We start from the raw sequence: 24,073 nt of genomic DNA on the forward strand, positions 1-24,073 counted from the left end.
TCATAAATTTCAAACCAGACAAAATTAGGCAAATTGCTCTGGTGAAAATACAAAAAACTTGGTTTAAAACAACACATCCAAACTTTGTTTAGATCCAACGATTCAATAAAAAGTATTGCCCTTCAAACATAGACCATTTTTTGTTGTCACAGAAGAAGAAGCAAAATGATAGTACTGAACTTTGTCATTTATAACTTTTGAACCAGTCACAATTACGCAAATCGCTTTGGTGAAAATACAAAAATTTTGGTTTGAAATAATATATACAAAATGTGTTTAAATCCAACGATTCAATAAAAATTTATGCCCTCCGAACAGAGACCATTTTTTACGATAACAAAAAAACAAGCAAAATGATAGTACTGCACTCTCTTATTCATAACTTTCAAAGCAAACTAAACTAGGAAAATTGCTTTGATAAAAAATACTGAAAACTTTGTTTGAAACAACATATCCAAAATTTGTTTACATCCAACAATTCGATAAAAAGTTATGCCCTACGAACATAGACCATTTTTTACTGTCACAGAAGATAAAAAATTAGGTAAATCGCTCTAGTGAAAAATAACGAACATAGACCATTTTTTACTATCACTAAAAAAAAATAAAAATGATAGTACTGCACTCTGCCATTCATAACTTTCAAATAAGCCAAAATTTGGTAATTTTCTTTAGAAAAAAATATAGAAACCTTGGTTTGAAACAACATATCCAAAATTTGTTTAGATCCAATTGTTCAATAAAAAGTTATGCCCTCCGAACAGAAACCATTTTTTACTATCACAAAAAAACAAATAAAATGATAGCAGTGCACTCTGTCTTTCATAGCTTTCAAACCATACATAATTAAGCAAATCACTCTGGTAAAAAATATTGAATACATGGTTTGAAACAACATATCTAAAATTTGTTTAAATCCAACTGTTCGATAAAAAGTTAAGTGTTCCGATCAAAGACCATTTTTTACTATAATAAAAAAATAAGCAAAATGATAGCACTGCACTCTGTCAATCATAACTTTCAAACAACACAAAATTAGGCAAATCACTCCAGAGAAAATACAGAAACTTGGTTTGAAATAACATATCCAAAATTTGTTTAAATCAACCAGTTCAATAAAAAGTTATGCCCTTCGAACAAAGACCATTTTCTTGTGTCACAGAAAAACATTCAAACCAGACATAATTAGACAAATCGCTCTAGTGAAAATATAGAAAATGTGGTTTGAAACAACATATCCAAAATTTGTTTACATCCAACGGTTTGATAAAAAGTTATGCCCTGCAAACAAAGACCATTTTTACTATCATTGAAAAAACAAACAAAATGATAGTACTACACTCTATCATTCATAACTTTCAAACCAGACAAAATTATGCAACTCACTCCAATTAAAAATACTGAAAACATGGTTTGAACCAACATATCAAAAATTTGTTTAAATCCAATGGTTCATTAAAAAGTTGTCTTCCACACAGAGACCATTTTTTACTATCACAAAAAACAAGCAAAATGATAATACTACACTCTGTCAATAATAACTTTCAAACTAGAAAAAATTAGGCAAATTGCTACGGTGAAAATACAGAAACTTGGTTTGAAACAACATATCCAAAATTTGTTTAGATCCAACGATTCAATAAAAAGTTATGCCTCCGAACAAAGACCATTTTCTACTGTTATAGAAAAAAAAGCAAAATAATAGTATTGCACTCTGTCAATCATAACTTTCAAATCAGACAAAATTAGCAAATTGCTTTGGTGAAAATACAGAAACTTGATTTGAAACAATATATTCAAAATTTGTTTAGATCCAATCGTTTAATAAAAAGTCACGTCATACAAACAGAGACCATTTTTTACTGTAATTGAATAACAAGTAAAATGATGGTATTGCACTATGTCATTCCTAACTTTCAAACTAGACAAAATTAATCAAATCACTCTGACAAAAATACAGAAAACTTGGTTTGAAACAAAATATCCAACATTTGTTTAAATCCAACAGTTCAATAAAAAGTTATGCCCTTCAAACAAAAACTATTTTTTATTGTCACAAAAAGAAAAATGATAGTACTGCACTCTATCATTCATAACTTTCAAACCAAACAAAATTAAACAAATTTCTCTAATGAAAAATACAGAAAACTTGGTTTGAAACAACATATCCAAATTTTGTTTAGATCCAATGGTTCAATAAAAATTTATGCCCTCCTAACATAGACCATTTTTTACTATCAAAGAAAAAAAAGGAAAAATGATAGTACTGCACTCTATGATTTGTAACTCCCAAACTAGACAAAATTAGGCAAATTGCTCTAATGAAAAAATATATGAAACTTGGTTTGAAATAACATATCCAAAAAAATTTAGATCCAACAATTCAATAAAAAGTTATGCCCTTCAAATAGAAACTTTTTTTACTGTTACAAAAGAACAAGCAAAATGGTAGGACTGCACTCTGTCATTCATAACCTTCAAATCAAACAAAATTAGGAAAATCACTCTGATGAAAATACCGAAAGTATGGTTTGAAATAACATATCCAAAATTTGTTTAGATCCAATGATTCAATAAAAAGTTATCTTCTGAACTGAAACCATTTTTTATTGTCACCAAAAACAAGCAAAATGATAGTAGTGCACTCTGTCATTCATACCTTTCAAACTAGATAAAATTAGGCAAATCATTCTGGTGAAAAATATAGAAAATTTGGTTAGAAACAACATATCCAATTTTTTTTTAGATCCAACGATTCAATAAGAAGTTATGTCCTTCGAATAGAGACCATTTTTTACTGTCACAGAAAGAACAAGCAAAATGATAGTACTACACACTGTCATTCATAACTTTCAAACTAGAACAAAATTAGGCAAATTGCTTTAATTAAAAATATAGAAAACTTGGTTTGAAATAATATATTTAAAATTTGTTTAAATCCAATGGTTCAATAAAAAGTTATGCCCTCTAAATATAGACCATTTTTTATTGTCACAAAAAAATAAGCAAAATGAAAGTACTGCACTTTGTCATTCATAACATTCAAATCGGTCTTTATTAGGAAAATCACTCTAATCAAAATAATTTAAACTTGGTTTGAAACAAAATATCCAAAATTTGTTTAAATCCAACAGTTCAATAAAAAGTTATGCCTTTTGAACAAAGAACAACTTTTACTGTCACACAAGAAAACAAGCAAAATGATAGTACTACACTCTATCATTCATAACTTTCAAACCAAGCAAAATTAGAGAAATCCCTTCAGTGAAATTCAGAAAAAACTTGATTTGAAACAACAAAATTTGTTTAGATTCAACAGTTCAATAAAAAGTCATGCCTTTCAAACATAGACCATTTTTTACGGTAACAAAAAAATAAGAAAAATGATAGTACTGCACTCTATCATTCATAACTTTCAAACTAGACAAAATTAAGCAAATTGCTCTAGTGAAAAATACAGAAAACTTGGTTTGAAAAAACATATCCAAAATTTATTTAAATACAATAGTTCAATCAAAAGTTATGCTCTCCGAAAAGAGACCATTTTTTACTGTCATAGGATAACAAGCAAAATGATAATACTTCACTCTGTCATTCATGACTTTCAAACCAGACAATTTTAGGCAAATCTCTCTTGTGAAAAATCCAGAAACTGTGATTTGAAATAACATATCCAAAATTTGTTTAGGTACAATGGTTCAATAAAAAATTATGCCCTCTGAACATAAACCAGTTTTTATGGTCACAGAATAAAACAAACAAAATGATGTATTGCACTCTTTCATTCATAAATTTCAATTCAAAACAAAATTAGACAAATCTCTCTATTGAAAATATAGAATACTTAGCTTGAAACACAACCAAAATTTATTTAGATCCAACGGTTCAATAAAAAGTTATGCCCTCCAAAAAGAAACCATTTTTTATTGTCACAAAAATCAAGCAAAATGATAGTACTACACTATCATTTATAAATTTTCAAAGCAGACACAATTAGGCAAATCGCTCTAGTGAAAATATAGAAAATTTGGTTTGAAACAACATATCCAAAATTTGTTTAGATCCAACGGTTCAAAAAATAATTATGCCTTCCAAACAGTGACCATTTTATATTGTCTTAGAAAAACAAGCAAAATGATAGTACTGCACTCTGTCATTCATAACTTTCAAACTAGACCAAATTAGGCAAATTGCTCTAGTGAAAATACAGAAAACTTGGTTTAAAACAATATACCCAAAATTTGTTTAAATCCAATGGTTCAATAAAAAGTTATGCTGTCCAAACAAAGACCGTATTTGATTGTCACAAAATAATAAGCAAAATGATAGTACTACACTTTGTCACATAAATCTCAAACAAGACAAAATTAGATAAATCACTTCGGTTAAAATACCAAAGAATATGGTTTGGAACAACATATTCAAAATTTGTTTGGATCCAACAGTTCAATAAAAAGTTATGTCTTCCAAACAAAGACCATTATTTATTGTCACTGAAGAACGCACAAAATGATAGTACTGCACTCTGTCATTCATAACTTTCAAACAAGACAAAATTTGACAATTTACTTCAGTGAAAAATATAGAAACCTTTGTTTGAAATAACATATCCAAAATTTATTTAAATTCAACCATTCAATAAAATGTTATGCCCTCCGAACAGAAACCATGTTTTATCGTCACATAAAAACAAGTAAAATGATAGTATTGCATTCTGTCATTCATAAATTTCAAACCAAACAAAATTAGGCAAATCGCATTGGTGAAAATATAGAAATCTTGACTTGAAACAACATATCTAAAATGTTTTTAAATCCAACGGTTCAATAAAAAATTATGCCCTCCGACCAGAGACTATTTTTTATTGTCACCGAAAAACAAGCAAAATGATAGTACTGCACTCTGTCATTCACAACTTTCAAACCATACAAAATCAGGCAAATCGCTCCTATGAAAAATATTGAAAACTTGGTTTGACACAACGTATCCATAATTTGTTTACATCCAACGCTTCCATAAAAAGTTATGCCCTCTGAAGATAGACCATTTTTAACAGTAACAAAAAGCCAAGCAAAATGATTGTACTGCACTCTGTCATTCATAACTTTCAAAGCAGGCAAAATATGGTAAATCGCTTCGATGAATCAATACATAAAACTTGGTTTGAAACAACATATCTTAAATTTGTTTACATCCAATGGTTCGATAAAAAGTTATGCCCTCCGAACAGATACCATTTTTTACTGTCAAAGAAACACAAGCAAAATGATAGGGCTGCACTTTGTTATTCATAACTTTCAAACCAAACATAATTAGACAAATCTCTTCAATGAAAATATTGAAAACATGGTTTGAAACATATCCAAAATTTGTTTAAATCCAATGGTTCAAAAATAAGTTATGCCTTCCAAACAGAGACCATTTTCTATTTTCACAAAATAAAAAGTAAAATGATAGTACCGCACTTTGTCAATCATAACTTTCAAACCAGAAAAGAATTATGAAAATCACTCTGGCGAAAAATACATAAATTTGGTTTGAAAAAACATATAAAAAATTTGTTTAGATCCAACACTTCAATAAAAATTTATGCCCTTTGAGCAAAAACCATTTTCTACTGTCACAGAAAAATAAGAAAAATGATAGTACTGCACTCTATCAATCATAACTTTAAAACCAATAATAATTAGACAAATCTCTCTGGTGAAATGCAAAAAACTTGGTTTGGAACAACATATTCAAAATGTGTTTAAATCCAATGCTTCAATAAAAAATTATGCCATCTGTACAAAGACCATTTTTTATTGTCAGAGAAGTAAAATCAAAATGATAGTACTGCATTGTCATTCATAACTTTCAAACCAGACAAAATTAGCAAATTGCTTGAATGAAAAATATAGAAAAATTGGTTTGAAACAACATATCCAATTTTTTTTTAGATCCAACGGTTCAATAAAAGTAATGTCCTATGAACATAGACCATTTTTTATTGTTACAAAAAAACAAGCAAAATGATAGTATTGAACTCTATCATTCATAACTCTCAAACTAGACACAATTAGATAAATTGCTCTAATGGAAAATATATAGAACTTGGTTTGAAATAATATATCCAAAATTTTTTTAGATCCAATGGTTCAATTTAAAATTATGCCCTCCGAACAGAGACCATTTTTTATTGTCATTGAAGTACAATCAAAATTATAGTACTTCACTCTAGCATTCATAACTTTCAAATCAAACATAATTAGATAAATCACAAGGATTAAAATATAGAAAACTTGGTTTGAAACAACATATCCAAAATTTGTTAAGATCTAATGGTTCAATAAAAAGTTATGCCCTCCGAACATAGACCATTTTTTATTGTCAAAGAAAAACAAGCAAAACGGATAGTATTGCACTCTATCATTCATAACTCAAATTAGAATAAATTAGATAAATCGCTCCCATAAAAATTATAAAAAAGGTTGATTTGAAACAACATATCAAAAAATTGATTAGATCCAACGGTTCAATAAAAAGTTATGTCCTTCGAATAGAAACCATTTTTTACTATCACAAAATAACAAATAAAATGATAGTGTTGCACTTTATCATTCATTACTTTCAAACCAGAAAATATTAAGTAAATCACTCTAGTAAAAATACTGAAAACATGGTTTGAAACAAAATATCCAAAATTTGTTTAGATCCAATAGTTCAATAAAAAGTTATGGCCTCCAAACAGAAACCATTTTTTACTATCACACAAAAACAAACAAAATGATAGTAGTGCACTCTATCATTCATAACTTTCAAACCAGACAAAATTAGGCAAATCACTCCGTTGAAAATATAGAAAATTTGGTTAGAAACAAATATCCAAAATTTGTTTAGATCCAACTTTTCAATAAAAAGTTATGCCCTCTGAACAGAGACCATTTTTTACTATCACAAAAGAAACAAGCAAAATGATAGTACTTCACTCTGTCATTCATAACTTTCAAACCAAACAAAATTAGGCTAATCACTTTGGTGAAAAAGTACAGAAAACTTGGTTTGAAACAACATATCCAAAAAAATTTTAGATCCAATGGTTCAACAAAAAGTTATGTCATCTGAACAGAGACCATTTTTTATTTACACAGAAGAACAAACAAAATAAAATTACTACACTCTGTCATTCATAACTTTCAAACCAGATAAAATTAGGCAAATCGCTCTAGCAAAAAAATCAGAAAACTTGACTTGAAACAACATATCCAAAATTTGTTTAGATCCAATGGTTCAATAGCAAGTTATGCCCTCCAAACAGAGACCCTTTTTTACTGTCACAGAAGAACAAGCAAAATGATAGTACTGCACTTTGTCATTCATAAATTTCAAAACATCATATATTAAGTTAATCGCTCTTACCAAATTACATAAATCTTGGTTTAAAACAATATATCCAAAATTTGTTTAGATCTAATGTTCAATAAAAAGTTATGCCTTATGAACAAAGACCATTTTTTACCATCACAAAAAAATAAGCAAAACGATAGTACTGCAAGTTCTGTCATTCATAATTTTCAAACTAGACAAAATTAGGTAAATCAATCTAATGAAAAATTCAGAAAATTCAGAAAACTTGATTTGAAACAACATATGCAAATTTTTTTTAGATCCAATGGTTCAATAAAAAGTCATGCCCTATGAACAAAGACCATTTTTTACTGTCATTGAAAAACAAGCAAAACAATAGTACTACACTCTGTCATTCATAACTTTCCAACCAGTCAAAATTATGCAAATCGCTCTAGTGAAAAATATAGAAAACTTGGTTTGAAACAACATAACCAAATTCTATTTAGATCAAACGGTTCAATAAAAAGTTATGTCCTCCAAACAAGAAGATTTTTTTACTATCAAAGAAGAACAAGCAAAATGATAGTACTACACTCTGTCATTCATAACTTTCAAACTAGCTAAACTTAGGTAAATCACCTTTGTGAAAATATAAAAACCTTGGTTTGAAACGACATATCCAAAATTTGCTTAGATGCAAAGATTCAATAAAATCTATGTCATCTGAACACAAACCATTTTTTATTGTCACAGAAGAATAAACAAAATGATAGTACTACACTATGTCATTCATAACTTTCAAACTAGACAAAATTAGGCCAATCGGTCTGGTGAAAATACAGAAAACTCAGTTTTAAACAACATATCCAAAATTTGTTTAGATCCAATGGTTAGATAAAAATTTATCCCATCCAAAAAAGGACCATTTTTTACTATCATGGAAGAACAAACAAAATGATAGTACTGCACTCTATCATTCATAAATTTCAAACCAAACACAATTAGGAAAATATCTCTAGTGACAATATATAAAACTTGGTTTGGAACTCCATATCCAAAATTTATTTTGATCCAACGGTTCAATAAAACGTTATGCTCTCCAAACAAAGACCATTTTTTTGGTTACATAAGGACAAGCAAAATAATAATACTGCACTATGTCATTCATAACTTTCAAACTAGACAAATTTAGGCAAATCAATCCAATGAAAATACAAAAAAAATTGTTTGAAACAAAATATCCAAAATTTTTTTACGTCCAACGGCTCAAAAAAAGTTATGCCCTTTGAACAGAGACCATTTTTGACTGTCACAAAAGAATAAGCAAAATGATAGTACTGCTCTCTATCATTCATAACTTTCAAACCAGTCAAAATTAGGCAAATCGCTCCAGTGAAAACACAAAAAATTTGGTTTGAAATAAAATATCCAAAATTTGTTTAGATCCAACGGTTCAATAAAAAGTTATTCCCTTTGAAGAGAGACCATTTTTTATTGTCACAAAAGAACAAGCAAAAAGAAAGATATTAATTTGCAAATTTAACACATGTTTATTAGTTATAAAATCAAACATCAAATTTGTTCAAGAAACATTAGAAATCTTGTAGTTGTGGGTTCGAGCCCCACGGTAGGCACCATAAACCTATGTGTGAAATTTGGGGAACCTACAAGGTTAGCTAATAAAAATAACAAAATGAAATCCATTGCAAGTCAGGTTATTGCCTCCTAGAAAGTGTGTGTGTGAATTTCTCTCAGATTGCTAAGCTATCTAGTTACTAGACTACACTCAAATGAAGGAGTTTTAAATGCATGCAACTAGGCGAATACAAGATTAATTGATTAAGCAAAATGAGATTATCAATCTAAATGATCAAAGCTCTAAATGAAGCTAAGCTAGATTATATGCAAGAAATTGAATGTAGATAAGAGAAATGAATCTAAGCTAAAGAACTAGGAGTCTAAATGATTCTAAGATTAAATGAAAGCTAAAAGAAAACTAAGTTGATCGATGAATTAAATATACAAAGTTTCTTCAAAATTTCCTCGGTAAACTACAACACAATATTAGCATAATAACGATGTAAAATTCTCAAATCCTGTTTGAAGAATGAGAGCCTGAATTTATAGGAAAATCAAGAGGGAGACCAAAGGTCAGGATTGATCTTTAATGAACAGTCAAGATAGATTTGACGGAAGCACAATCTAGGTGAATGATTTGATTGGACAATTTAATTCCATTTTGGAGAGATAAGATTGAGTTCAAATTAGCAATTGAGATTCTTTCCATTTTTCTTGAGTTCAATCGATTTGTTTCCTTTTTTGAATTTTTGTGCTCATAATTTCCAATTTATTTTTCAAATTAATTCCTCTTTCTTGATTTGTTTCCTTTTTTTGAAGATTTATGACAATTTTTATTTATTTATTAAATATGCAAAAGATATTTAATAAAATAAATGAGACATTTGATTTTAAAAATATTTTCTATTTTGAATTTTGAATTTGATCAATTAATTAAATGAGAATTTAATTAATTGTAATTGCCATGTTGCATTTTTATACCTTAGGAATTAATTAATCAGGCTCTCATTATTTATTTAATTTGATTATTTGATTTAGGACATTGATGAATTTGATTGAATTTAAGCACATTAGTCGAGATTAGGGGCCCATGGTTTTGGATGACCATTTTTAGGGTATTACACTCCCTTCTCAAATCTATTATATCTTAATCCAGATGTATCACCTTTTATCCTCTAAGATTGGATCTGTTCATCTAGCATGGTAGAACTCTTGTTGAATTTTGCTTGAGCTTCTCATTAGCTTCTGTAAGCTCTTTAGTAAGATCTTCATTTTGCTTCATAAGAGTCTCTCTAAGAGACATTGCCATATATCAAGATCTAATTTGATTTATTTTTTCTCTTCTTTCTCCTCATGGCAGTGTTCATAAAGAGTGCCATTCTCTTGTTTTATCTTAAAGATCTCATTATCCTTCTCTTTGATCTTGTCTTCAGCTACCCTCCTAGCTTCAAGTTCTCTCCTGAGGTTAAGCTTCTCACCATTTAGTTTCTCCACATCCTTAACCAATGCATCTATATTTGTTTCATCAAAAGAGCTACTTCCATTGATCTCCAACAATTGTTTGGTCAGTTCCTTCCTTTTAGCTAGTGATGTCTTATACTTGCTTCTTAGGGTTTCTAGGTCTTCCTTAGTTTCTACAAGTTCCTTAGTCATCTCTTGGTAACTCATTCCTTCCCCCATATTTACATTAGGATTAGAGATCCCTTCCAAGAAGTTAAGCCTTAAGGAAGTTAGGCTCTGATACCAATTAATGAACTTATAAGGCACCAAGAGGGGGGGGGGGGTGAATTAGTGCAAGTAAAAAAATACAAATCTGATTATCAAATTCACCAACTTAAAAATTAATAGGCGTGTAAGAAATAACACCAAGTATGCAATCACCACATAAAGCATAAACCACATGAGATATGAAAACCAAATGGGAAAAACCACAGTGGGAGTAGGTACCCACAAAGATCCACTATCTGTAGTATACATATCTGATCGATTAAGGTCTACAACAACCGGTTAGGGGTAGACCCAGTTAGAAGTGTCTAAGCCTAGTTAAGAGCTTTACAAAAAGGCCTATGAGGACCAAGCCTGTTAGGAGCTACCCAAGTTACTCGAATTTGCAAACACAAGTTAATGTGTCACCTGGTAAGAGGATTTAAAGATCAGAACTAATAGGATTTGACTGCACCCTATTGGGAGTGACCTTGTAAGAGGATTTTCTTGTTGCAACTGTTAGGGAGACAATAACTACAAATAATCTTAGTATAACACCTTCAGTGTCTGATAACATGTGCTTTAGAACATTACAACATCACATACACTTCATCTCTTAGCTCCTTTGATCATCACACTATCAGAAATACTAAGTTCGCTAATGATCTTTCACACTTTTAAACTCATACACATATATCCTTTCATACCTCATCACACATTTAAAATCATCATAAGGCCGACTAGAACCTTGTTACAATTCCCTAGGTTCAATGCATCTAGACAATCTTACATTGTACACTTTAGTTATGTTGGCCACCGACATAACAAATCTAATTCAATTCAATGTCGCTTTACCGATCTGAGTGATTTTCATCACTACCAGTTAAGTTTCAGTCAGAATACCTGCTTTGTCAATCACATCTCATTCATCTGATCAAATCAGAATGTGCGATCATGAACATAAATTTATCTACCATCCTTCATTGTTGTTTTAGAACCACATCATCTCATTCTTCATAGATTTCCTATACCGGTTATCAGAATATAAATTTTGTCTGTCTTTTACCAATTAAAGTCCTAATTACTGGTTCTGATAAAGTTGTCTATTCTTACTAGTTAAGCCTTGCCAATTGACCTATAGGACTTAGATGACTTTAGAAACATAGTTTCCATAAATGACAACATACAACTTATTTAGCATACAACAATCTAATCAAACATGTAGATCATTTGCTTCAAGTAGACAAACAATTACTGTTTAAGATCAAATGATTAAATGCCAAGAATGTTTCAATCTCCTTCTTTGATCTATTGAGATATAGATTGTTTCTTTTGAAAAAATTCCTCTTTTTCCACTAGATTATTGGTGCAGGAGCACCTAGTTGAGTAAAACTCCTATTTTTGAGTATTTAATGCTTTTATGTTTGTAAAGTCTTGTGTTAGTTTTATTATGTTTTTTTAGGTTGTTTTGGGTTATGTTTAGTGGTTTTGATCTCATTTTGGGCTCTAGAGATCAAGTTTTGCCTTTTAGGCCTTGAGTTGACAATTTTTGGCAAAAATGTGAAAAATTGCCAAAAGGTCTGCTAATGTCTTCAAGAGAATTGAAACATGTTTTATTAGTGTTTTTAAGCATGTCTAAGTTGTTTAGGCAAGTTGATAAGGCTAGGTTGTCAAAAATGCCTTTCTGAGCAAGAAAAGTTGTCAAAATTGTCATTTTCTTGCAAAATGAAGTTATTGAAACTTCATGTCCATACTAGGGCATGAAAACCAACTAGAGAAACTATATAAGGCCTCCCTTTTCCTTGGAAATGGTTGGTGATTGTGTTTACAAGTGAGACTTAATAAAAATCATGTTTTTTTGGCTTTTATGACTGTTTTTCCTTCCTTTGAAGAGCAGTTCGTACTGTAGTTGTGCAAATCCATACTGTACCTTTTTGGAAGTTGAAATGTTGATGTAATAAAGATTCCTAAGTAATTGTTTCATTTTTTTTGCATTTGCAAGGTGTTTGTATAAAAATATTTGTAAACTGGGAACTTGCTACCCTGCTAGGGGTTTGGAGTTGTAAAATACATCAACTTGGTTGATCCAGGTCTGGGATCCCTCCAATGGATTCTTCCAAGTTTATCCATGTGTATATAATGTACATATCTTTCTTTTTGTGCCAGAAAAGTGGTTTGAAGATGCATTTGAGTGTGAACTAGGCAAGTTGGAGCAACTAGGCTAGTTCATGATTAAAACTCAAGATTGTCATCCAAAAGTAATTTGGAATGAACAAATCAATGAGGCAGTGATCTGGAAGTGTGGTCAAGTGTGTTGAGCATCACCTTGGCTTTTTGGATTAAATTTTTTGTATCAAACATTCCTATTTTTGTAAACAAACAATGTGTTCACTATTTTGTGATTGGTATCTTGTAAAATTCCTCATTGGGATGTGTCCAAAAGAATCATCCAAGCCTTGCATCTTGATGGAAATGTAATAGGAGGAATGTTATATATTTTAAGACCTTATTGAGGTACTTTCCCATTTCCAAACTCTTCATTCTTGCAAGTTCCAAAGAGGAAATGTTGTTGATTGGTAAAAGGCAGGAAAAGGATAGTGACAGGATAGTTTACTCTTTTCCCACTTGCTTGCCAAGTGTTTGACATTTTACTTGCAAGGAAATAGCAAGGGTAGGTTCTTTAAGATGTGGAAGAGGTCCTAAACCATTGTAGAGGCTTGAAGAGTGGAGTTAGAGATACTTTCTAACATTACTTTCTCCAAACCCTACCAAACCCTCCAAATATGCCACAAAAGGTGGACAGACCTAAACCTGCACAAATAGTGGGCTAAACTATGAAAATATTCAAGATTAGACCTCATAAACACCATACAAAACAAGTTTCTTCATTTAAATTCCCATCGTTGGGCTAGGTGAGGAAAAAAGGGCCAATTAGGCCTCCATGGGCTAGTAGCCCTCTAGGACTGCATAACACACAAATGACTAGTTTTTGTCAAATGCATGAACCTGATGGAAAAATGAAACTTGGAGACTTATGAAACATATTTAGAGAAATTCAAGAAGTTCAACAAGTGTACTTGGGACTCCTAGAAAGTGTGCAACCTCATTTGGGGGTAGTTGAACCTTGTTAGTAAGTTGAGCAAGTCAAGGGTTAAAGACCTCAAAATGAATTATGAGCATCCAAAGGTGAGTCATACCTCACTGCCCCTACATTTGCATGTGGAAGACCCCTAGCAAACTATGGAAACATAATGTTGAAAGCCCTAAGAACCAAGAATGAGAATGTGTAGTTGGAAGTAATAAGAAATTTGAGTAGATCTGTGGATGGGCGAGAGTCATCACCTAAAAGGGAGTTTATTAGGCAAGCAAACCATGGAGTGCTTGGTATTACAACAACAAGATAGATTGAGTAGTCATACACAACAAACTCCACAAGTATTTGGCTTATAAATTGATCCTTATTGAGCAAAACTAGCCTTGTGAGCACTTCCCTATTAAAGCTCCCTATCAATTATGAAGATTAGCTAGGATAACTTTCTTTCTAAGACAACTCAAGAGAGGTCCCCACCAAGTCCATTTTATCTTGGATAGACATAAAAAAAATTTATGTCCTTTTTTGGGAAAAAAGTAATGCCTAAAGAATGCTTTTTCCACGTGATGAAGAAACTCTTGATTATTTGTAATTTGTAAACTATTCTAAATATGGAAGTCCCCTATATCTTACAAGCCCACCAATGAGCTAGAAAACCCTCAAGGGTAGATTGATGGGTCCACATTAATTCAAATTTATAGAGAAACATGATAGAGGGTCAGAATTCAAGACAATTAAGGATGATCAAGCAACAATTAGAAACAAAATGAATTAGAAAGGAAAGGTGACCTTGATTAATAATATTCTAGGAATAATAGATAAGACATTGATTGAGATGAACCTATATGAGGCTATCTTGCATTCTCTTATTGGACCACATGAAGTTTCTTCCTTTTAAATAAAGATCAAGAAGACCTCCATGATTTAGCGAGTAATGGAGGTCCTATATATTATATCAAAAGTCCCTTGGACCCCCTATTTTCTTAGAGAGGAAGGGGAGAGAATTAATTTATCTCATGGCCATCTAATTAACATTATTGAAGGAAACTTTGAGGCTTAGAAGAGAATAACAAAGACCTTTCCTCAAAGCCTAATTATTAGGAGCATAGATGTTAGAAAGAACTCATTTTGATCTATTGGCCCTATCACAAAAAGGGATGTTATGAAAGTATTTATCTTGAGGGTTAAGAAAAATAGTCAAGTTATGATATTTCCATAACATGGCTAAATCCCTAAAGACCCCATTAGCATCCACTACCATCAAATTAGAGAAAGACTAAATATATTTTCCCACTTTAGTGAAGGCATCAAAACTCATTTTGGTTTCTTGGAGGAGTAGAGTGTCAGGGTTGATCTCTTTTATGAGGTTTTTTATCTTATTCATCTCATGGGTGTCATTAAACCCCTAATATTCCATGAGACAATAATCATTTTTCTATTTGTAGGAGTAGGGATGCTCCATGGCACTTTGGGTTTGATTGAGTACGTTCATCATTTCATTCTTCTATTTAGTGTCTCTGATAGACTTGTGGCCAAGGTTCAAATCATTACCCACATTATCTACCTTCCTCAAACTCTTGGCTGAATAAGAAGGGATAGAGGGGCTTCCAACAACATAATAGGGGCCATCAATTCTTTATGAAGGAGAAGAACAATGGAGAATCTATTTAGGAATTAGATCTGCCTTGGAAAAAACCACTTTAGGAAGAGCCTTAACTGAGACATCCAACATACGACTAGAAGGAATGAGATCGAGCACCACTTCTAGTACATAAGAGAGTGTGGGCATGTGGAGTCTTCATTGTGGAGAAACAATGACCTAGAAGAGATAGAATTTATGAATTATCAAATAGAACCAGAAAGATCACCTTAAATGGGGTTATTGAAGTAGAGGAGAAGAAGGAAAATTAGATTTTGAAGATCAACTAGATTATAGATCTTTCATCATTTTGATAGGAGGCTTTCTAGTGGAAGGTCTCTCGTGTACTTAAGGATTTATACCCTTTTCAGGTTCTTTGGATGAGGATGATCCTTTTGTATTAATTATAAGTCCCTTCTCACTTCTTAGGAGATTTTCCTTTCACCTTAGGTGGAGCCAACATAGCACATGGTTTCCCTATCCACTCCATGGTCTATTAGACCACCTAGCTTTCCTTTCATCAATATTTGTTACTTCATCAATGATATGATCAACATTAAACATGACACGATTGTGGATTAACTTGGAATTGTAAGAAGGATGAAGTGTATTTCCATCTTCTTTGAGACCTTTTGGAATCATGATCCTAACAAATACATTAGAAAAATTGAGGTTCATTCTATTAAATCCATGATTTTTAACTTCATATTCATCTATGCAATCTACTCGATGATCCTCAACTTTGGGCACATGTTTTTAAAATGCCCACACTATGGTTAGGATTTTTCTTACCAATTCAATCAAACTTCTCCCTTTTTACTATAAGGTGTTGGAAATAGGGAATCACTACTTGGATCTATAAAGACATTAATTTTACTTGCACACAACGTTACATTAGGGAAATAATTGAATTTGATTGATCCAATCCTAAAAGAGCTGAATATAGATCATAATAATCCTTCTTATTTAAGTTGAAACTAAATTCAAATTAGAGTTAAATTGTAATACCTAGATCTATGATAAACAATGAGAAATTGGCATAATATAGTAGTAACAAAATGTTCTAGGTATCACATACAAATGTAAACTTAGATCTGAAAATAGAAAATAGATCAAACCTATGATGAAAAGTTTGACTAGATAATTCTTAGGACCATCAAAAGCAGGTCACCTTGGTCCTCTTATTTTTGGGGGCAGACAAACTTGATATTTTTTTGGATCATAATGATACAAAATCCACTATCAAAATGCTATTAAATATTCCCAAGACCAAGAGGAACCGATTCTCCTCTTCCTCAACTTTTTGTGCCTTTAAAAGCCTAGTCCAATTGTCATCATCTACTCTACCAGATTCCTCACTTGTGACTCTTGGGGCAATTCCCTCTGTCTCTCCTACTCTTTGTATATATGTCCCTTTCTCTATCTCTCTCTGTATATCACTTCCTATACTATATTTTTCTATCTCTATATCTCCAAGGTTCTCTAACTGAGACCCTATTTCTATCTCTATTCTTCCTCTACATATCCATCTCTCCATCTCTATATAATTTTCTCTCTCAACCCTCTCTCTCATTCCTAAGTTATATCTATCTATCTTTCCTTTCTATCCATACCTCTTCCTCCTTCTATCGCTCTATCACCATCTCTCTAACTATCTCCCCATCATTCTCTTTTTCTATATATCACTACTCTCCCCTCTCTATTTCTGACCTCTATCTCTTCCCCATGTTTCTCCCTTGTTATCTCTATAACTATCTCTATCTCTCTATATTCCCTTTAGATATTTGTACCCCCCTCTATATTACTTGTCTTTGTCAGCTTATTTCTCTCTCACCCACCCCCTCTATCTATATCTCCCTATCTTTGCCTCCCATTTTTATCTATCTCGTATTATCTCCACCTCTCTCTTTTTAATTACAACTCTTTTTTTCTCCATATCTATTTATTACTCTTTTTTATCTCCCTCCCTCTCTATATTTTTTTATCCACATCTTGCTTGTTATTGTGAGGATTCAATTATTACTAAGAAGGTGGGGGGGGGGGGAGTGAATCAGTAATAAAAATAAACTCCAATCTTTTACCAATCTACAAAATACTTCATAAAACAATTCATAACCAGTATCAGTAGCTGATCAAACAGTCACTTAAATGAGTTTTACCAAAACATTACTGGCATCTACTTAAGTGTTCATCATTAAGAAAATACAGTAAAGACATCAAATGAATAACTCAACAATCGACCACAACATGAAAACAAGGATTTTTCACATGGAAACCCAAATAGGAAAAACCATGGTGGGAATTGGTACCCACAAAATATTTGCACTCTTTTGGAATTCACCTTGTTAAAGGCCTAGCCCAGTTAGGAGCTTTAAAATAATTCTCGATTAAGAGCAGACCCTATTAGGAGACACCTGGGGAAGGGATTTCAACCTCAACCCTGTTAGGAGCTCTACCCCATTAGGAGTAACCTTGCTAAAGGATTTAAACCCAAATTAATGAGCCACATGATTAAGGGATTTACAAGGTCAAGCCTGTTAGGACCTACCCAGTTAAATGATTTTGATGCTACTGCGACTATTAGGATACAACAGATAAATGATCTGATTAATGCACTCTTTACTTGATGATATAGATCCAATTCAGCTCTAATCTGCTTCACACATGCAAACATCTCAATCTGGTTCGACACACTCTCCTTCTCTAATCACCGACACAATAAACCTTCTAAAACTTGACCTAAATAGACTTTACAATAAGTTTGGTTACATAACCCTAACTTACAATGAATATACATCATAAATCATATTAGATCATTACAAATCATTACAATTCATTATATAGATCATTACAACAAATTTCAAGACAATTACAACTGTTGAATGATCATAACACATCATCACACATCGATATGATAAGCTGTCAAACCCTTATCACATTCTGCTAAGCACTTCATTGTTTCCCAAGAAATTTGATCCTTGTACATGCTTAAATTTAATCTTATCATCACACATGGTTTGTGACACATCACCACTAAGTTATGAACATGATAAGATTTACTGCCAAACCATGAATGATCACCGGTCAAAGATCTTGTTACCAGTTCTCAAACCCTACAAAGAAAATACAATAGTCAATTACAAACATGACATGGTTCAAGTAATAGAATAATTATAATTCCATAAGCATATATTCCAAACCACAACATGGATCTCTACCACAACCATCTCCTTCATTGTTCCTGCTTATCTATTCACTATCAACCGATAGTTTTGCTTTCCAACTCAATTCATTTCAATATATTATCGGTTAGACCTAACTGATACACTTAGGTGACATACCAGAACATAAATACACATGGTTGCCATCAATGACAACACAAATAACTGATCATTAAGCATCATATCATAATTTTATTTGTCGTGCCTGTGAAGTGTGATACCTGGAGCTGCAACACCAAACACTCAATACATCATTATAAGAATGGTTAGCAAATAATAAGCAAACAAAGATGAACCATGATTAAGCAACCTATCGCCTCTTAAGAGATGTGAGTATGTATTTTCTCTCAGATGTGGATAAGCAATTCTAGTGACTTGACTACACCTAGACAAAGGATTTGAAATCATAATGATATGCAAGGATGAGATTGATTATTCTAGATTGATCCAAGAGACTAATTAAGCTAATGATATGCATGATTAAGCTATGATGATGATGTAATTAAGCTAGAAAAGACATTGATTAAGCTACATGACTCAACAATTATGCTAGAAAATGATCAAATTGAGCTAATGCAATTGCCTATAACAATAATGCTCAAATGATATGCCTATAGTAACAAATACCTAAATTGCTAATGAGATGGGATCTATCTATAATAACAATGCATAAGATGAAATGAGATGGGATCTCTTATTGCTCTAAAATGGGGGATATTTATAGGATTTCGAAGGCCAGGGGTGAAGTGGCAGGAATCAATGGTCAAGATTGAGTCTGAAGATATCAAGGGTGAAATTGAAGGAGGTTGGTGAAGAGGTTGGAGGAAGAGACACTTGTCATCTTTGTGGTGACAAATGTCAAGGAGCCTTGCTCATAAAAGGGAAACTACCTAAGAGAGGATACATGTGGCCAAAGTGCCATGTATCTCAAGAAGAAAATATCCACACCATAGGAGGTTAGGATAACGAGGTTAGAATGTGCAAGATAGGATAGGGTTAGTTAAACCTAAGGTTAGGTGGAATGGGTTAGGTTAGAGGGATGGTTAGGTTAGGTGGTTAGAAGTTAGGAGACATGTGGGTAATTTGAATTTTAAAAATTCAAATAATAGGAAAAGACTAATTAATTCTTAACAACTCATAAATTGATTTGTTTTAATTAATTAGATGATTAAAATAATTGATTTAAGCGGGGGGAAGATTAATTAATCAAAGGTGACTATTGAAATGAACCTATTAAATAAATCCTTAGATTTATTAATAAGTAGATGAAAGGGAGAATTTAATCAAATTTCCCAATGAATTCAATTAAATTAGGAAGGGGGATTAATCAAATAATTGCTTATTTAATTAAAAATCTTTAGACCATTTTTAGGTGTATACATTTTTCCCCTCTTTGTAGCGAGGTGTGATGACACGTTGATTCAAAGAATAACCTCATATTTTTTCGATAGGATGCCCCAACTATTAATTGATAAATTGTGGTATGATGATGCCCCCTCGGGAGATCAATTGAGATAATTGTCCTTTGGAGTGTTTGGATCTTTGCAAAATTGATATCCCAATTATAAATGATTCGATGTCTGCAACTGTGGTTGATGAAAACGTGAGCTCTACATTCACAGTGATGTGATTTTTGATTATTGATAAAGCTTGATTGATTAGATTAATAAGATCGAGATTCAGTGTGGTTTGAGGAATGACACCTCCTGTATAAGACAAAGATGATCAAAGCGTCTGGTTTCAGGAATGATATATCCTGTATAAGACATGATCAGAACGTCTTCTTTCAGAAAAGATGCATCCCATATATGACATGATAGGATAGATTTAGATGCGATTGATTAATAGAATTCATAAGGTTGATTGGATAAATAACTAACAGTTTGTTGATATCAAGTTGCATAAAGATTTAGATATGTTGATGTTGGTTCTGTTGAGGGGGGAAATATAAGATTTTTGTTGGGTCAATAATATATGGAGAGAGATGAGTCATTAGTCTAATTATGTATACACTTATGATGATGTCAAGATGATTGCTGTGATAGATTTAACCTTGGATAGAATGAGCATGCAGAATCCCATGCAAGAATGAAATGTAAGCTAAATGCAAAGCTACGACCAGACCAGTCACTGGGTTATTGCATTTTGTCATCATTGAGCTTTTTAAATGTGGGAAGTGAGTGAGAACATCGATGGTATAATTAAACCATAATGACCAGAGCATGACTTTCTTGGATTTTGATATGGCAAGTTAGCACAAGTATTGAGGTATAATTGAACTGAGATGACCTGAGTGTTGCTTGCGTAAAACATACAGTATTAACCATTTCAATATGCAAATCAGAAATGTCTTCGATGATACTCTGATGATCATGTCCCAAGACAAATTTGTACATATTAATGATTAATTTATAGACAATAGACAATAAAAATATCATGTTCCTTCCTTATTCCTCTAGTTAGAGACATCCTGGAGTTACTCAGAAATCATGATAGCGAAAATCAAGATAGAAATGTTGAACGATCATGCTAAAATCATTATCCAAAAGATATCATCCATGTGCTTAGAATGAATTTGTGATAGTTTGATGGTTGATAATTTGATCTTGTGTTCAATGTTGGATGTGTCTCATTTTTCACTTGATAAGGGTTGCCCAACTATTGTTGTACTTGTTTGATTAATCTCAAAATGATCAAAAAAACATTTTTGCCCCTAGCTAGGTTCAAGATTTTGCCCCAAGCCTAGAAATAAATTCAGTATGATATACCCAAAGGTCCAAACCATGGTGAGAAGCCACCTGGGATGTCTGTGTATGTACAAAGGCTTTATTATGCATATGAACATCGTTGAATGAATGTAAGCGGAAGGATGCATGAACTAATAGATGAAAGAGATAGCAAACAGATAGCGCCTGTTTGCTAGGTTTTCACCATCTATTTTTATTGCACTTTTTCTCATATTTAATTTTTTTTGGATTTTCTGCTTTTTTACCTTTTTTTTATATTTTTATATTTTTTCACTATTTTTTATTTTTTTTCTTTTTCACTGTTTTTGATTTTTCTGCTTTTTCAATATTTATTATTTTTCTGCTTTTCACTATTTTTTATTTTTCTTCTTTTTCATATATAAAACTTCTTCAGATGCATGCTATTGATAGGTTCGTTGAGCTGATCTTCATCCTATGTTGATAGTTGATATGCTTCTGACCCAAATACTATTGTGACCACAATAGACCTAACCAGTTTGGTTCAAACTTTCCTTTTTTTTCTCGATCTACATGGTTGCGTGGATTTTCCTTTAGGACTAGTTCTCCAACTTGAAAGACTCATGGTTTGACCATGTGATTATAACTTTGGAACATTCTTTGTTGATATACCTTTAAATGATCAAAGGCATTTTGTCTTCATTGATGGGTCAATTCTAAGTCCTTCAATCTAGATACTCGATGTTCTTCATCTGCGATAAGACCTTTTAATGATGCTCATAAAGAAGGTATCTCTACTTCTATAGGTAGTATTTCTTCTGATCCATAGACAAGAGAGAAAGGTATGGCACCTATTGGTGTGTGGATACTAGTACAGTAGGCCCATATAGAAGGGTTCAATTGAATATGCCAATCTCTTCTAGCATTATTCATTGTCTTTTTGAGGATTTTCATAATAGTTTTGTTTGATGCTTTTGCTTGTTCATTTCCTTGTGGATAGTAGGGTGTGAAAAATCTATGTTAGATCTTGAATTTATCACATAGCTCTTGTACATCCTGATTCTTGAATGGTCATCCATTATTAGTGATAATGGTCATGGGTATTCCATGGTGACAGATGATGTAGTTCAAGATAAATGCATCGATTTGGTTTCCTGTGATATTTGTGAGAGGTACTACCTCAATCCATTTTGTGAAATATTTTGTAGGGACAAGGATTAATTTGTGACCAATAGATGAAGAAGGATTAATCTTTCCTACTAGATCAAGACCCCATTGACAGAAAGGCCAATATGTTGCCAAAGAATGAGGTTCTTGTGCTGGTGCATGAACCAAATTCCCATGAATCTGACATTGTTTGCATGTTCTAGCTATCTAAAAAGGATCTCATTCCATAGCAGGCCAATAATAGCCCAAACATATGAGTTTTTTCAAAAGGGTAAGACCACTTGAATGAGTACCACAAATGTCATTATGGACTTCATGTAAGGCCTTCTCAGATTCTTCCTGTTCGAGACATCTTAAAAGAGTATCGTCTAGACCTCGTTTAAACAGGGTATCCGTGACAAGAGTATAATAAGAGGATTGGCGAATAACGTTTCTCTTTTGATTTTTTGATAAGTCAAGAGGGAGGATATTATCTTTCAAGTATGTGTAAGTTTGGCCATAATGGGAAGAATCATACCCAACAAGGTGACAGATAGTTTAGGAATCAGGACAATTATGAGCAGGGTAAAACAAATTCTACCAGGAATTCATAACACTCTTGATTTTTCTGTGTCTAAAGGAGAGAAGCAAGTGTAGCCATGGCATCTGCTACTTTCTTATCATTCCTTGGAATCTACTGAAAAGTTATTTCTACAAAGTATTTCTTGATATCATCAACCATCATTTTATACGACATCAACTTTTCATCCTTTGTTTGAATCATCATTGATTTGATTGATGATGAGCTGAGAGTCTCCAAAGACTTCAAGTTGTGTTATGTTCCATTTTATAGCCATTTTGATGTCTGTAACCAAAGCTTCATATTCTGTTGTATTGTTGGTGCATGGAAAGCTTAATTTTTATGCTTTTGGAATTGTATGACCTTGTGGTGTGATGAATAGAATACCTTCTCCTAATCCATGTTGTGTTCTATTATTGATGCTTACTGCTGGACTAATATTTGGGTGATGTATTATAAGATTTGGATTGAACCCTGGAATGTCTACATATGACCAGGTAAAATTGATTTGCCTTCTTTTGAAGGGTTCAAAATATTTTTGTACTTCATGTTTTGATAGAGAAGTTACTAGATATAGATTATTTGTGCCAATGTCAACTATCTCTATTGGTTCCATCAGGATAGATGACCTCTTTTGATAGAATTCAAGTTTAAACCTAACGTAGTTTTCTTGATTTTCAATTTTGCGACTAGGAGATTTGGCACCCACTTGACTGGAAGATGCATTTTTGAAATTCCTGGTGAAATTTATTGCGGGTTTGATTGCATTAATATATAAGGATATGGCGTGGTCATTAGGAAAGGTATCAATGGCACTATGTCCTTCATTTTCCTAGTCCATAGGTTTAGGATGGATTAGAGTTTCAGGTTGAATTGTGTCAAAGATATTAGGAGTCATGATAGAGATATCAGAGCTTTCAATATGTATTTCCATGTCTATAACAATACTCTCATCAAAATGACCTCACGCAAGTAGCTCATGCTCGTCCTTGATTAAGTCCAAGTCAGCCGAATGTGATTCTCATTCAAGTGAGCTAGTTCCTAACGTTTGTCCTGCATACATGTGAACTATATTGACAC

At 32.2% G+C, this 24,073-nt stretch overlaps 1 protein-coding gene across 1 annotated transcript in view; it reads right to left on the bottom strand.

The window, feature by feature from the left end:
- LOC131076648 (cytochrome P450 734A1-like) overlaps positions 1 to 24,073 on the bottom strand; it is a 126,761-nt gene that overhangs the window by 42,744 nt on the left and 59,944 nt on the right. The gene's annotated exons all lie outside the window — the stretch shown is intronic.

This window comes from Cryptomeria japonica, chromosome 5, assembly GCF_030272615.1.
Source record: "Cryptomeria japonica chromosome 5, Sugi_1.0, whole genome shotgun sequence".
In the NCBI taxonomy this organism is placed as follows: Eukaryota; Viridiplantae; Streptophyta; class Pinopsida; order Cupressales; family Cupressaceae; genus Cryptomeria; species Cryptomeria japonica.